Source organism: Elephas maximus, chromosome 6 (genome assembly GCF_024166365.1).
Source record: "Elephas maximus indicus isolate mEleMax1 chromosome 6, mEleMax1 primary haplotype, whole genome shotgun sequence".
In the NCBI taxonomy this organism is placed as follows: domain Eukaryota; kingdom Metazoa; phylum Chordata; class Mammalia; order Proboscidea; family Elephantidae; genus Elephas; species Elephas maximus.
The window spans coordinates 22,132,959-22,149,620 of NC_064824.1; the positions used below are offsets into that span (position 1 = coordinate 22,132,959).

Below are 16,662 nucleotides of genomic sequence, written 5' to 3' on the forward strand. Positions count from 1 at the left end.
TTGTTCTCCCAGGCTTCCTTCAGAGGCCCTTCTCGCAACAGGCCCTCTAACAAAGCTTCCACCGCAGATAGTCCAAGGTTCTAAGGGTTCACAATCCCTTATTCACAATTGCAAAACTACAAAAATTTCTGGAAATTCAAAAATTATTTGTAACACGTTTGACAACAAAATCTGATATGCCCCAGACCTATTTGGTTGCAAAATTGATCTGCACTGATGTGAGGCTATTTTTAGTCCTTTTCTCATGATGTAAATTTTCATATGTTTTACTGAAGAAAGGTTTGTGAGTTTGATTACAGGGTGCCACCCCGTATCCAATTGGGGTGTTATATGATTTATGTGCTACGTACCATATTGCCATTCTAAAACCTTAAAAAAAAATTCTGAATTCCAAAACCTATCTGACCCCAAAGAGTTTGGAAAAGGTACCATGCACCTACGTTCTTTGACAAGCCCCAAAGTACTGGTACTCTATAGTGTAAGCTTAGAAAATGTCCATATACCTCAGAGATCAAATGAGCAGATGGAGTAGAGCCTTTTGTATAAATTAATCAACAGGCAATCTCAGCCCACCTCCAAAATCAGGTGGTCAGTGGCCAAGATGACTTAGTCCAGGTATCTCCCTAGTAGGCCTTTGGATCCCTACATACCTGGTCAAATTTAATATTTTCTGTCAGTCCAGGAATCGCAAAGACAGTTATTTTGGGTTTTGTCGTAAGTAGTTTGAGCCTCACAATAAGCATTTTCCCCATCTCTACATCATACACGTACACATACATACATACATATAAAGATGATTCTAAGCCTAGAAATGAATGTTTCAAAAGTATCTTTATTACACCAGTCAGTTTTGATATAGTGGGAAAACTTCTCACAGCTGTTCTCCTGTGTGGCAAATTTGGAACAGTCTGTGTTCTAGGTTGGGGAAGAGCAGAGTCCGATGGGTAAAGGATGGAGCAAAGGCTGAGTGGGTCACAAAAGTGGCCTCTAGGGCCCTGTGCTGAGAGAGCCTCTCCAAGAAATATGGTATTAAATAAAGGAAAGGCAAATCGGCTCAACTTGGTGTGGATCCTAACCAATTAACAACAGTAACTGCCTAAAGTGCTGTCCTAAAAAGGATCCTGAGGTGGAGTTTCTGCTCAGTGGAGAAATGTACCACAATCGATAAGCAATGTCTGCCATGCACACAGGAACAGGACTGTAGGTGCATGCTTGCCACATGTTTGCTTTCCTTCCTGAGAGCCTTTGGCACTGCTGCTCCCAGCAGTCCAGCCCCAACGGTATAAGCTCTCAAAATATGATTACTGCTCAGCTATGAAGGGAAGGCTCTGAGATCACTGGTGGGGAGTGGGGAGGGAATCCTCCCCATACTTCCACCTGCATGTTTCTCCAAGCCCCGTGTTTATCTCCGCTTGGTGAAGAGGCTCTTGAAGGCATTGTTGTAGTTCTTGTTAAAAGCTGTGTAAATTAGAGGGTTGAAGAAGGAATTGGAATAGCCAAGCCACAGGAATACACTTTTCCAAATAGGGGGGCAAGCTGCAGGCACAGAGAGGGCTGCTGAGTTCTGCCAGGAAGAAGGGGATCCAGCAAAGCACAAAGACGCCAATCGGAATGCCCACCGTCATGGCGGCCTGCTTCTCCTGCTCCCGCCAGGAGTCTCCGCCCACCGGGAAGGCGACCTTCGCTTGTCGCCGCACCGTGAACACCATCTCAGCATACTGAGGGGCCTCCTTCACCTTGCGACAAAGGAAACAGGATTAGAGAAATACAATATAATTACTGTATGATTAAAGCAACAGGAAGCTACTCTGGCCTGGCCCAACACCTCTCTTGCAACCTCATTCAAAAAGCAATTATTCCGTAACCCATCAATCTGTTCATGGCAGTGGAAAATTTGGCAACGGATATTGCCAACATGATTGCACAACATGATTAATTAGTGTCACTAAATTGTACCCGTGGAAAATCTTGAGTTGGCAAATGTACTACATACGTTTTACAACAATAAAAAAACGTTTTAAGACATGAGATGAAAAAATAACAAACTAGGTTAAAACAAGTACTGAAGATTCTTCAGGGAGCAAGAGTGATGGTCCCCACAATTTCAAATAATAAGGTATAAAAAGGAAGGGAGGCAGGGAAGAGCAGGCGCTTTGGTGTCAGACCCAGACTTGAATCCCACTATTACAGCAGCATCAAGCACCTCTGTCTGTCCAAGCTTCTTCCTCATCTATGAAGCTGGGTGAAGAAAGTACCTTCCTCAGCCATAAGGCTGTCATGGTGATGAATTGGGAGTGTCTTCAAAGGCTCCACACAACACCTGCACAGGTGTTCACCCACTCAATCCATATGGATTGCCACCTCAGTGCTTGGGGCTGGGACAGGGACTACAAATAGAACAGACACAGCTCTGGCCCTCACAAAGTTTGCAACTAGAAAGACAGATTGTAAACATTAGTATTGCAAGAAAATGTATAATTGTTGTGGCAAATGGATTCTGTTTAAATTATGTAAGTAATTTGGTATCGCCCAGCATTAAAAAACAAAATAAAACTCTAAGTGCCTTTGTGATATCAGCTACTGTTTAGGGAGCCTCCAGCACTCTTTACAACCCCTCGTCATCATCCTTTGGTTAACTCCTATCTACCTCTCAGGTCTCAGCTTAAAGGCCACCAGCCTTCTCAGAGTGGCCTTTCCTGACGCTCTAAACTGAATCACGTTTCTCTGTTATGGGGTCACGTTTTCCTCTTTTGTGGCTATTTGTCTGATGATGTGTGTGATATGTCTCCCCCACTAGTCCAAACTGGATGAAGGCAAAGGACTGTGTCTTGTACACCTGGCAACCACCATACCTGGCACCTAGTAGGTGCCCAGGAAATCTCTGGCGAATTGTTTATCTTTACAACAGGATGGTATGCATCCTCTATTGCTCTTCCTTCTCAGAATCCCACCAGTCATGACCTCAGTTGCCATTGTACATACAAAGGCAAGAGACCCCTGGGCAATAGTTGTGTTGAACTTTTCTTCCAGATACAACTGGAAGAAACCATTAGTTGCCACCTCACTGATGGAGCAGAAGGAAGCAGGACCACCACAGACTGTGGAAGAGCTTGTTATATTTTTCACAGCACATTCACTTGTTGTCTCTCACATGAACCAGGATAGCCCAAGCTAAGTGGGTGAAGGAGTTTCCAGCTGGCCTACCTTACACAAACCCACAAACCCAGGACTCCTTACTCACTCTTGGCGCTGCGTTCAGATTCTGTCTCTTCCCCTACCTCTCCTCTCCCTCCATTCCAGCTCCGTTTATTTGGAAAATCACTCAATCAATCTGCAAACAGATCATGGCAATACGGGGGGTGACACACTGTGGGCAAAGACTCCTTTCCTTTGCCTACGTACATCTGGATCCATCCCACGACAGGGAGAGAGACAATGAAAAGGCCAGTGATTCCAGCAACAGGACAGACAACATCTCCTCCAGCTCTCAGGGCCTGTGATGGCAAACACACACCTGCTAAAGAGGGAGACATGGACAACCAGCCCACAGCCCTGGGCCCTACAGCCAGTCCCCCCTCCAACAAGTCATTCATTCCAAGGGTTCACAGTCCTCCTGCCAGCAGGAGGGAGCTGCACTTCACCTTTTCCCTCTGACCAATCCTACGGTAGTAGACCTTTGTCAAGTCACAAAATGAAGTCTAAGGGGTAAAACGGTGCATCCTGAAACCATTCCAGGAATATTTGGAGCTCTAGTGGTGCAGAGGTTAACAGCTTGGTTGCTAACCAAAAGGTCAGCATTTGAATCCACCAGCTGCTCCTTGGAAACCCTTTGGGACAGTTCTACTTTATCCTACAGGGTTGCTATGAGTTGGAATCAACTTGAAAGCAACAGGTTTGGTTTTGTTTTGCTTTATTGTGAGGGAAAAACATTATCAGAGCTTGAGAGGAAGTGGAAAGTGATTTTTTTTTTCATTGTCCTCCCACTAAGCTCATTAAAGGGCATTTTTCTAGTCATTTCTCTAAATGGCCTCCCAGGCACTTGAGCTCCTCCACTGGGTAATGCAGATCCCAAATGCTCTTTATGCTATTGAGGTAAAGAAATGGATGAAGTTCAGTTCAGAGGGCTCCTGGGGGAAGAAAACAGAGAAGGCAAATCTATTGATTAATTAATTAGGTTTGTTTCAAACACACACAGCCTCCACCACTACAGCCTTTAGCAGAGGCCACCTTGGCTTCATCAAGATGCCTGTTTGCTGGAAGCCATGTTCACAGCTTTTCAGCATGAACCTACCACATGCTATGCAGTGACACTGGAAGATGATGGACTCTTCCCAATAATCAGCCATAAAGAAAATGAGCCAATCACAGATGATTCCGGTTTGCCAGGGAACTGCTTTGTGTGGCTTTTTCAGTTCAAAAAAGTAATGTCCAATAGGAAACCAAAAGATACTGAGAAGAAGTTTTGTGACCTTATATACAACAGACACTGTGCTAAATGCTTGAAATGGATTATTTTAATTCATCATCACACGAAAATTTTGAGGTATAATTATTCCCATTTTACAGTTGAGAAAGCTAGCTCTGAGGAGTTAAATAGCTTGTCCAAGGTCACACAGTTGCTTGTTGCTAGAGCTGGAACTCCAACTGGGGGCATTTGACATCAGAGTCCACACTCTTAACCCCTACAGGTTATTATGCAGACTTTTGTTAAAGTGACTGATCTGAACAGATTCCCACAGAACCTATTTTAAGGATATTCATGCTGGGATGGTTTCAGAAGGGGCATCTACGGTTTCCTGGGCAATTTCTGGAACATACAGCAACCAGCTCCAGGGGTATCCCTGAGCTTCTCCCTCTCTCCTCTTTGACCTGTCTCTCCTCATCCTTTTCACCTTCCACTCCACTGTGCACACTGGTCTGGTGACCAACCATTCAGGCTCAAGAGGCCACTGACCCTGTGTCTTAGTTATCTAGTTTTGCTAAAACAAAAATACCACAAATAGATGGCTTTAACAAAGAGAAATTTATTGTCTGACACTCTAGGAAGCTAGAAGTCTGAATTCAGGGCACCAGCTCCAGGGGAGGCTTTCTCTCTCTGTTGGCTCTGGGGGAAGGCCATTGTCATCAGTCTTCCTCTAGTCTAGGAGCTTCTCAGCTCAGGAACCCCTCATTAACATCATAGAGGTAGGATTTACAACACATAGGAAAATCACATCAGATGACAAAATGGTGGACAGTCACACAATACTGGGAATCATGGCCTAGCCAAGTTGACACACATTTTGGGGGACACAATTCAATCCATTACACCCTGTGTTAAGAATCTGCTTATCTGAAGACAGGAATGCAGACTATTGAATCCATTTAACCAGTAGTACCTGACACCTTCCAGTCCTGTTGTAAAATGATAAAACCCATTGCTGTTGAGTCGATTCTGACTCATAATGACCCTACAGGGCAGAATACAACTGCCCCATAGGGTTTCCAAGGAGTGGCTGTTGGATTTGAACTACCAACCATTTTGGTTAGCATCTGAACTCTTAACCACTTTGCCACCAAGGCTCCCACAAAAGGATAGGTGCTCTGAATACACAGAAGGCTGGAGAGGTATAATCCCATAACGGAGTCCACACACGCAGGGAGAGGCAGAACTTGGGTGCCTGGCTCCAGTCTGTCTGACCCAGGCCTGTAAGGTTTCTCTCTGCTAAGCTGTAATATAAAATATGAGTTTACTTGAACCTCTTTACAGTCTGGGGCTTTCCCACCTGAAATTAATTAAGAACCAAATTTGTCAGACAATAAATGCTCAGACATTGACCGATCACCTACCGTGTGTATTGTTGGTAGTTGCCATCGGAGTCCACTCTGACTCATGACGACCTTACATAGAGCAGAACACAACGTTGCCCGGCGCTGCGCCAGCTTCATAATCACTGGCATGTTTGAGTCCATTGTTGTGGCTATCGTGTCAGTCCATCTCATTAAGGGTTCCCCTCACTTTCACTGACCCTCTACTTTACCAAACATGATATCCTTTTCTAGCAATTGGTCTTTCCTGATGATGACATGTCCAAGGTAAGTGAGCTGACCAACACCACAGTTCGAATGCATCAATTCTTCCTCTGTCTTTGTTTTTAATTGTCCAGCTTTCTCATGAATATGAAGCAATTAAAAAGGCCATGGCTTGGGTCATGTGCACCTTAATCGTGAACTGTGTGCATACAGACTTATGTATTGTAATTTCCCACCAAGTCCCAATTTCAGATATTCTGGCCCACTATTCCCATAAGTACCCTCATATCAGGAATAGATTCAGAATATTGTGTCATGACTAACACTCCAGGAGAGCAGGGGCCATGAGTGTACTGTCCACTGATGAATCCCCAGCCCTAGCATGATACATGGCCTATAATAGATTCTCGGTAATGTTTTAAAAAATTTTTCCTTACTGTGCTTTAAGTGAAAGTTTACAATTCAAGTCAGTTTCTCATACAAAAACTTATACACACATTGTTCTGTGACCCTAGTTGCTCCCCCTACAGTGTGACAGTATGCTTCTCCTCTCCACCCTTTATTTCCCGTGTCCATTCAACCAGCTCCTGTCCCCTTCTGTCTTCTCATGTCACCTCCGGACAGGAGCTGCCCATTTATTCTCATGTATCTTTAGTAATATTTTGAATAAATAAATGTTTGGGGGAGACGATTTGATATGGGTCTCTTGTGTTACATAAATTTTGCTAGCAAAGACACTGTGACACCTTTGTTTTGATTAGCTTTTCAAGGATGTTTGTTTGTATGGCAAACAGCCTTGCACAATACAGATAGTGCCTCCCAGTGGAGCAGAGGGTAGGCTTGCTTGCAACCCATTATAAAAGATTCAGGTTTCCTAAGAACAGAGGGCAAGTTTATTTACTGTCCAATGCTAAACAATAAAGATTTGAGTTTCCTAATCTGAGGGTCTCTTCCATGACACAAATCTGTAATGCTTTTGAGGGACTTTGGGGGAAAGTGGGTCGAAGACAAACATGAAGCTCAAACTCCCTGCTGCACTGTAATAAAGTCCTTTGTCTCTGACCCAAAAGTCTTATGTCTTCTGCCAGCATCCAGTAAACTGTGACAGCTTGATTTGTTAGGTTGCATGCAGGGCAAAATCTCATATCCTTCACAATAATAGACATATGTCTAGTAGTTAGCTATGTGGTTCCGCACGTTGTCATAGTCAGTAAAGCAGCAATCATGTAAGAAAGGAATAAAGAAACCAAGGCTCAGAGCAAGTTAGTAATTAGTTGGGATTCCAATCTGAGCCCCCGTTTCTATACCTCCAACCAGGAAGAACCTTATCTACATCGCAGGCTTATTTTGAGGATTAGAATGTTACAGCAGTACACACTAGAGTCTCAAAAAATGTCAGCTTTGTGTCCTTCTGTCCCTCTGCTCTGTTTTAAAAAACTCTGGCTGCCACAGAAAGAACCTAGAAACATTTGTAATCGTGTAATGCTACCCCAGTAATGAACATCCTAGTGACAAGAAATAGAGAAGGAGAGCATAAAGAATGATGGTTCCCAGTCACCCGTGGGACCTATAAGTTTGCACTGTGATCACATGGGTCAGATGTTCAGTATGGAGAGACTCTTGACAGGGCTGGTGCTGGGGCAATCACATAATCCTAGTGGCTAATCAAGCCCTACAACTTCTGAGGGAGGGAAGAGGACTGTCTTAGTTTCCTAGTGCTGCCATTACATAAGATACCACAAAAGGGTAGCGGTAAAGAACAGAAACTTACTGTCTCACAGTTTTGGAGGCTACAAGACCAAAGCAGGGCATCAGCTCTAGGGAAGGGTCTTCCCTTGTCGGCAGCCTGGAGAGTTCTTTTGCATTCCTGGCATCTGTCTTCCCCTTATGTGTGTCTCTGTGTCTATTCTGCTTATTTTATAAAACACCACTCAGAAGAGATTAGGTTTAGGACCCACCCCACTCTGGTATGACCTCATTAACATAACGAAAGAAAACACCTCTTGCCAAATAGGATCACATTCACAGGTACAGGGGTTAGAACCTCAACATAACTTTTGGGGGGGATACAATTCAATTTATAACAGGACTTTGAGAGATTTCCAATTTTGGTTGAATGCAGTCTGGATTATTACTGGAATTCTATCTCAGCAGAGCTCTGCAGGTCAGCGTGGGAACACATGGGACTCCATTTTCTCTGCCTGAGATGTTCTGAGGTGACTGAGCTACAAGTCTGATTTCTCCAAGATACTTTAAGGAGATAACTAACCAAAATAGCCCTTCAAAGTAAACAGAAGCTGTCTAGCTTGTTTGACAAACTAAGGATGGGAAATTTTCTCGACTGCTTCTTTTGTGCAAAAGAAATCAAGCAAATAAATTAAGGAAATCTTCTTGTAAAAATAAAAGCTGAGCACACTGCTAGGCTTGAGGAAAATAAACTTTCCCTTCAATGTAATTATATACACAGCAGAGTATAGTTTTGCCAAGCTCTCAGGTATTTTCATAAGGTACCATTGCTATAATTCTTGTACTTGGGAAGCATGTATCTTTTAGAAAGTTAGGTCACCCTGGCATAGCCAAGGACCCACTGGGGTTAATGCTGAGACAGGGAAAATGCAAGCAAGTACGCTGTTTGTGGGTATTGATTGTGGCAAGGTTAGGCTACGTTTGTGTTTTTGTCTCTAATCTCATCTGATCCAAAATTGCTTGTTACGAAAACTTGGGGCTCCATGGGTGGCATAAACAGCTCGACTACTTGCTGAAAGGTTGGTGCTTTGGACCTACCCAGAGGATCCTCAGAAGATAGGACTGGCAATCTGCTTCTGAAAAGCCACAGCCTTGAAAACCCTACTGTGCACACGTGGGGTTGCCATTGAGTTGGAATTGATTCAACAGCAACTAATAACAATAACATGAGGCAGTGAGGTCCCTGGGTAGCACAAACGGCTTGCATTCAACTGCTAGTCTAAAGGTTAGTGGTTCGAACCCACCCCATGGTACCCTGGAAGAAAAGGCCTGGTGTTCTTCTTCCGTTAAGATCACAGCCAAGAAAACTCTATGAAATGTGGGTTTCTAGTCTATAACACGTGGGGTTGCCATGAGTAGGAACAGACTCAAAGGCAACTTAACAGCAACAACAATGAGACCACGTCAATGGAAGGTTTTCTGTTAAGGCAAGAGCTCTGAATCTCAGGTCCACACACCCCCAGGCCAGGGATTCTTGGTGCAAGGGAAGGGCACAATGGAATGACAGGAGGTTTTTAAACTTTTACACCTTTTATACATCAGTGTTCTGAGGTACCTCCCTAGGGCTGGGGCTGCAGGCCTGAGGGCCACTTCGCTGCCTCAGAGCCTGTCTTGGTTATCTAGTACTGCTATAACAGAGATACCACAAGTGAATGGCTATAATAAACAGAAATTTATTTTCTCACAGTCTAGTAGGTTACAAGTCCAAAATCAGGGCGTTGGCTCCAGGTGAAGTCTTTCTCTCCCTGTTGGCTCTGGAGGAACGTCCTTGTCCTCTATCTTCCCCTGGTCGAGGAGCTTCTCAGGAGCAGAGACCCCATGTCCAAAGGATGCTGTTTGTTTCTGGTGCTGCCTTCTTGGTGGTATGAGGTCCCCCTATCTCTCTGCTCGCTTCTTTTGTATCTCAACAGATTGCCTCAAGCCACAATCCAATCCTGTAGGTTGAGTCCGGCCTCACTAACACAACTGCTGCCCACCCTCCCTCATTAACATCATGGAGGCAGGATTTACAACATATAGGAAAATCACACAATACCCAGAATCAAGGCCCAGCCCAACTGATACATGCATTTTTGGGAGGACATAATTCAATCCATGATAGAGCCCTAATTACTGCTTGGTAGCCACATGTTCAAGGCAGTATAGCTAAAGATGGCAGGTGGTCCAGACCCGTGAGTTACTGCCTAGAGGAGAACAATGCAGGAGGGCTGCAGATCTGCACTGAACATTGAGTGTGAGTGAAATAAACATTTTAGTGGTTTGGGGTTACATGTCACTGCAGCATAACTTAGCTTGTCCTGACTAATCAAAGCTGTAATGCCAACTTTGCGGGATTATGAGGATAAATAAAAAGATGAATGTAAAACATCAAAAACAGTGCCTGGCAGAGAGAACTCACTCAGTAAACATTTGCTTCCTCTCTACTTTCAAAAAGTACATTTTCCCCAAAAGGATTGATTACTGTCCAGGAGCTGTTTCAGGCCCCCTTATGATAATATTTTAGGGTTAGGATCTAGCCTTAGATTTCGGAAAAAGTTGAAGGATGTACACAGCCTGCTCAGCAGAGGCCTTCAGACTTCATGAAGATGTAACCAACAGGGTTAAACTGTTCCCCTCCTGGAATGTAACCAACAGGGTTAAACCGTTCCCCCTTCCATCACACCTCTGGTCCAGGAGCTCCTGATAGGCATCCTGTGTAGCAGCCCGAGGCCACTTCACCGCTCCCCCTCTGTTTGTGCATGCGCAATAAGCTGCAAAGCTGTCCTTAGATGAACTTCGTGTCATACCCCCCAAAAAACACGCCCCTAGCTGCCACATTACACCCCCCATGGCACCCCCACACACTAATGCTAATTAGAACTAATTAATGCTAATTAGCTCCTGGAATTGTCCTCCTATTCTCAGATACTTCATGAATCATGCATAACTTCACTATCCCAAACCCTACAACTGCCCTAGAATCCCCAACCTCAGGGAGCTTGATTTGAGACTTAGTCTCCAAGCTCTTTGTTTGACTTAAAAAAAAAAAAATATGTTGACTGGCTTGCAATAAAGTTCACTTTCTCCTTTTCAAAGGTCTGGTGTCTCAATTGACTGGAGGGGTTGCACCGGGTAGGACCCACCCTCATGGGGTACAAGGACAGCATCTATCACCCACAGAAAGCAGTTTACTCTGCAAGGCCTAAATTCAACTCAACCCATCTCCCTAGGAGTGCAGAAAAAGGCAGTTGGGAGAAAAGTAGCCTTTGGACATCAGATTTTATTCCTGGCACATCATTCTAAATTTCAGTTTGGGTATCTTGTTGCCAGAGGTCTTGCAAATGCTGACTCAGGAGTGTTTCCCAGGCTTTTAGGTGAGGGCTTGCTGGAGCCTTAAAAAACAGATGCTCTCAGACACCGTACCATTCACAGTCTCAGCACCATATGACTCAGTGCCCTTAGACATGACTTCATGGCAACCCCACGTGTGCAGGGCAGAACTGTGCTCCACGGGGTCTTCAAGGCTGTGACCTTTCAGAAGCAGATTGCCAGGCCTTTCCTTCGAGGTGCCTCTGGGTGGGTTCAAACCACCAACCTTTCAGTTAGTAGTCAAGCATTTATCCGTTTACACTTTGCCATGAATCAGAATCGACTTGATGGCAACCGGTACTGGTAGACATGACTTAGGCCAATGTTGTATATTAAAGAAGAGAACCTGAGGCTCAAAGTGGGGAAGGGGCTTGCCCTGGGTCCCACTGCCAGTAAGTGGCTAAATCCAACACTGCTCCTGCCTCCCTGAGGTGTGCTGGTGGGCAACCTTTCGCTCATGCCCAAAGTATACAAGCTTCCACCAACTCTCCCTTTTGTCAGACTTCCTCCTCCACAGCGGCCTGCTCCCCTACAGCCCATTCCACCGCCCTCCCCTCACTTGCATAGTGGCGGGCAGTGGCAGCATAGCCCAGTGGTGGCAGCTGAAACGAAACTTGCCTGCCTTGTAGATATTCCAACAAATAAAGTGCACCATGCCAAGTAATAGGTAGAAGGCACTGCAGGTGGAGAAGACTGTCCAGTCACATCTTCCCTAGATCACCTTTTCTGTCCAATAGCAACACTGAACTCAGGCTTGGCAAACATTTTGGTGTCCATTTCACCGTGATTTCTCTCTGGGTCCACATTGGACTGGTGTAGCTATTAAAAGTCAGCTCTACCTTGGCAATCAGACAGAAAGCCGCAATCTCTCCAGGCAGTTCCACAGGACTTTTCAAAGAACATCATTAATTCTGAATAAAGCTCTCCCCTACCAACTTCCCAGTTATAGTCTTGACATTCCTATTTTGTTACAGAATTCCTGCCATTTAATGAAAAAAAAAAAAGGTCTACTTTTAAAGACACATATTTGTCTAAGCAGGCTAAGTAACTCAGTTAATTTTTGAAAATTAAAATGAAACTAACCAAAACACAGAAACAAAACTTCCCATCTCTCTTTTTTTACCGCTCATGAGCCCCTTCCCTAGTACATATATTGTATTGGGAAAGGGGCAATAAATCCTGTTATTCTTCAGATCTGTGGGCTTGTTACCTGGAACACCTGATTCCCCTAAAAACGGGAAGTTTCAGGCTTGCAGGGTGAGGAGGGAGCTGAACACCTATTATGCCTGACCCAAAGGCGGTAGCGCCTACAAGATAGCAAATACAGGTCAGAGAAGTTCTGCTCAATGCAGCTTCCTCCATCTCCTTACATTCCCCACCATAACTTCCATCCCCTATAGACTGGCTGCCAGGCAATGGCTCTGTTGATCTCTTTCTTGCTCTAGCCAGCTCTGCCACCCACTGTGTCCCAGGCACATTACATTCTTCATATCTCATCCTTGCCACGAACCCTATGAAGGAGCAATTGCCTTGTTTAAAGAGCAAAGAGGCCCATGGAGATTAAGCAAGTTCTTTAATATCCTAAGCTGGGATTCGAATTCACAGGTCTACCTGGGCCTGGTGGCACAGTGGTTAAAAACTATAGCTGCTAACCAAAAAGCCGCAGTTCTAATCCATCAGCTGCTCCTTGGAAACCCTATGGGGTAGTTCTACTCCATAGTGTAGGGTCGCTATGAGTCAGAATCCACTCGTGGGCGGGTTTGCGTTTTTTGTTTGTTTGGTTTATCTGGCTCCAAAGCCGCTAGGGGATACATAAGACTGAGGTTAGGATAGGGAAAGGAAGTGATGCTTGAAGTATCTTTTCTCCTCACTACCCCCTTTGGGACATGAGAGGATGGACTGCGGGTGCTTTGGAGACAGAAAATAAGGGGCAAGAGGCCAGAGGAATTTCCTCATCTGCAGAGCAAATTCCCAGCCCATGCAGGGCCGGGGAAACCGGTGGTGCAGGGTTCACACGGATTCAACGACTCAAGGGGAAAAGCAACAGGGGTAGCTAGTCTGACGAGCTCTCAGCACTGCTGAGAAACGCTGCACCTGCAAGCCCCCTCCAGCTCCGTCTTGGCTGCTGTCAGCTGGGGCCCCAGTCCTACCATGCAGGGGGCGAAACCCTTGGCGAGCGCACCAGGTTCACAGGTAGCGAACCCTCGGCGTGCCCTTCAGGTAGGCAGGTGACAAGCCGCTCCCTGTGTACTCCAGGTAAGCAGATGGCAAACTCCTCCTCAGGCACTCCAGGTGCACCGGGGGCCAACCTTTTCGTGTGGTCCCCAAGTATACAAGCTTCCACCAACTCTCCCTCTTGCCAAGCTTCCTCCTCCGGCAGCGGTCCCGCTCCCCTTCGCCCTATTTTGCCGCCCTTCCCCGTCACCTGCATAGTGGTCGGCAGTGGCAGCACAGCCCGGTGGCGGCGGCCAAAGCGGAAATTGACCGCCTTGTAGATCTTCCAATAAACGAAGAGCATCACGCCAAGTGGCAGGTAGAAGGCGCCGCAGGTGGAGAAGACGGCGTAGGAGGGTTCCGGCCTCACCTGGCAGCGCTGGAGCCGGGCGTCGTACCCTAGCCCCAGCCGAAGAGCAGCGGCGCCAGGGCGATGAGCTCTGACAGCGTCCAGGTAAGCGCGATCTTGAGTGCCGAGGTGCTGCGGCCGGTGCGCAGCGGGTACTGCAAGGTGGCGCGTGATGGTCCAGCAGCTGTCCAGGGCGATGGCCACCACGGTCCAGATGCCGGCATGGCAGAACAGCACGTTGAAGGAGGTCCACACGCTGCACAGGCTCCGGTCCGGCCACCCGTGCCACCCGGCTGACAGCTTGCTCACCAGGCTCAGCGGCATCACCAGAGCCGCGACCAGAGCGTCCGACACGGCCGTGGAGGCCACCAAGTTGTGCCGGACGCGATGGAAGGTGCGGAGACGCAAGATGGTGACAAGAACCAGCAAGTTCCACAGAAAGGTGGCCGCAATCGGTAGCACCAGCAGCACCAGCAGCGTCACCATCAGCAGAGTAAAGACGGAGAAGAGAGGTTCGTGGCCAGGCAGGACCGCGTCGCTAGGGGACGACCCGACGACACCGGACGGGCTTGGGCTGCTGCTGCTGGCCTTGGGTCTTGGGGGAAGGGCGATGCCGGCGGCGACCACCGAGGTTAGCTGCCTCCATGGCGCGGCGCGCGGGATCGGGTCTCCCCTGGCAGGAGACTTTGCGCGCAGCCCTGGGGGTTGTGCTGTCGGGAGCGCGGGAGGTGACACTGCGTGCCCGGGGAGGGCCGAGCGGCGTCCACGTCGTCCTACCTGGTCCCTTCTTCAGGATCGCAGACGCTGCGCCCCAGCGCCCTTTTGGCGCCTCTGCCTGGAGCCCTCGTGGAGGAAAGGAGAGTGGAACCCTCAATCCAGCTCTGCTCCGCGCGCCAGGCTCTCCCACCTCGCCTTGCAGTCCCCGAGGTAACCCGCTGCCGGGAGGCTGGGAATCCGAGCGCGTAGCCGTGTGTCCGCGCGTTGGGCCGGCCTGGGAGACGGACCCCACCACCACGCTGGTGGTAGCGTGGGCCCCGCGGCACCGCGGGGTGGGTGGCGGAATTCTGGAGCACCCGCCAATAGGAGCCGGTTTTCACGCTGTCCCCGCAGGTTCCCTGCCTCGGGCGAGGAGAGAACCTTCCTGCGGTATCTCGAGAGCAGGTTTCCGATCATGTAGGAATTCCGGAGCCGACACCTTGCGGATCCCTCGGGCTGACCTGGTGGCACAGCTTGACATAGTGGAAACGGAGGGGCCCGCCCTCTCCTGGCCAGAGAGCTTCTCAGTTTCTTGTGTCTTGATCCCACATATGCCTGAAAAGGGGGCTCAGCTGGGCATTCGGTTCTGTAAAATAGAAAGCTCCTAACCTTGACTGCATCCTGGCGTGTCAGGTGCGGATATCCTGCCAGGCAAGGGCTTGGTGGAGTGTGAAGAGTTCAATCCCTGGCTCTGCGCAGAAGAGAACAAGGCTTCTAAGTTTGCAGAGGTCTCAAACAGGGAGGGAAGGTGAGCGTTTACCACCTTTTCACCAGCTAGAACCCTGCCCCATCCTATCCCCACCCATAACACATACACCTCCACGTCCCAGCTTCTAACATTCTTGACTAGCAGGGCTTGTATTATCTCTTCTGAAACTTCATATCTAGTTTAAAGCTGGAGTTATGTGTTGACTCTTGGGCAAAGGTAAAAACCAATTAAAGCAAGCAAACAAAGAAAAACCAGTGGTCAGTGGAGTCCACACAACTCATGGCGACCCCGTTAGTGTCAGAGTAGAACTTACTACACAGGTTTTCAACGGCTGATTTTTCAAAAATAGATCACCAGGCCTTTCTTCTTATGTGCCCCGGGTGGTCTTGAATTTCCAGCCTTTTGGTTAGCAGCAGAGTATATTAACTGTCTGCACTGCTCAGGGGACTCCAAAAAATCAATTAAAAAACCAACCAAGAGGCCGGGCCAAGATGGCGGACTAGGTAGACGCTACCTCGGATCCCTCTTGCAACAAAGACTCGGAAAAACAAGTGAATGGATCACATACATAACAATCTATGAACCCTGAACAACAAACACAGATTTAGAGACGGAAAATGAACAAATACAGGGAAGCAGTGACTGTTTTCGGAGCCTGGAGCCAGCGTCCCAGTCAGCGGATTTTCTGGAAAAACAAGTTTCCCAGTGATGGCTCGGAGACAGCAGTCCATATCAAACCACATAAAGAAACAGACCATGACAGCTTCTCCAACCCCCCAAACAAAAGAATCAAAATCTTTCCCAAATGAAGATACAATCCTGGAATTATCAGATACAGAATATAAAAAACTAACTTACAGAATGCTTCAAGACATCAGAAACAAAATAAGGCAAACTGCAGAAAAAGCCAAGGAACACACTGATAAAGCAGTTTAAGAACTCAAAAAGATTATTCAAGAACATAGTGGAAAAATTAATAAGTTGCAAGAATCCGTAGAGAGACAGCATGTAGAAATCCAAAAGATTAACAATAAAATTACAGAATCAGACAACGCAGTAGGAAGTCAGAGGAGCAGACTCGAGCAATTAGAATGCAGACTGGGAAATCTGGAGGACCAGGGAATCAACACCAACATAGCTGAAAAAAAATCAGATAAAAGAATTAAAAAAAAATGAAGAAACCCTAAGAATCATGTGGGACTCTATCAAGAAGGATAACTTGCGTGTGATTGGAGTCCCAGAACAGGGAGGGAGGACAGAAAACACAGAGAAAATAGTTGAAGAAGTCCTGACACAAAACTTCCCTGACATCATGAAAGACGAAAGGATATCTATCCAAGATGCTCATCGAACCCCATTTAAGATTGATCCAAAAAGAAAAACACCAAGACATATTATCATCAAACTGGCCAAAACCAAAGACAAACAGAAAATTTTAAAAGCAGCCAGGGAGAAAAGAAAGGTTTCCTTCAAGGGAGAATCAATAAGAATAAGTTCAGACTACTCAGCAGAAACCATGCAGGCAAGA

At 46.8% G+C, this 16,662-nt stretch overlaps 1 pseudogene; it reads right to left on the minus strand.

The window, feature by feature from the left end:
* Positions 1 to 1,318: 1,318 nt before the first annotated feature.
* LOC126078432 (5-hydroxytryptamine receptor 5B-like) lies at positions 1,319 to 14,315 on the minus strand (annotated as a pseudogene).
* Positions 14,316 to 16,662: the final 2,347 nt, after the last annotated feature.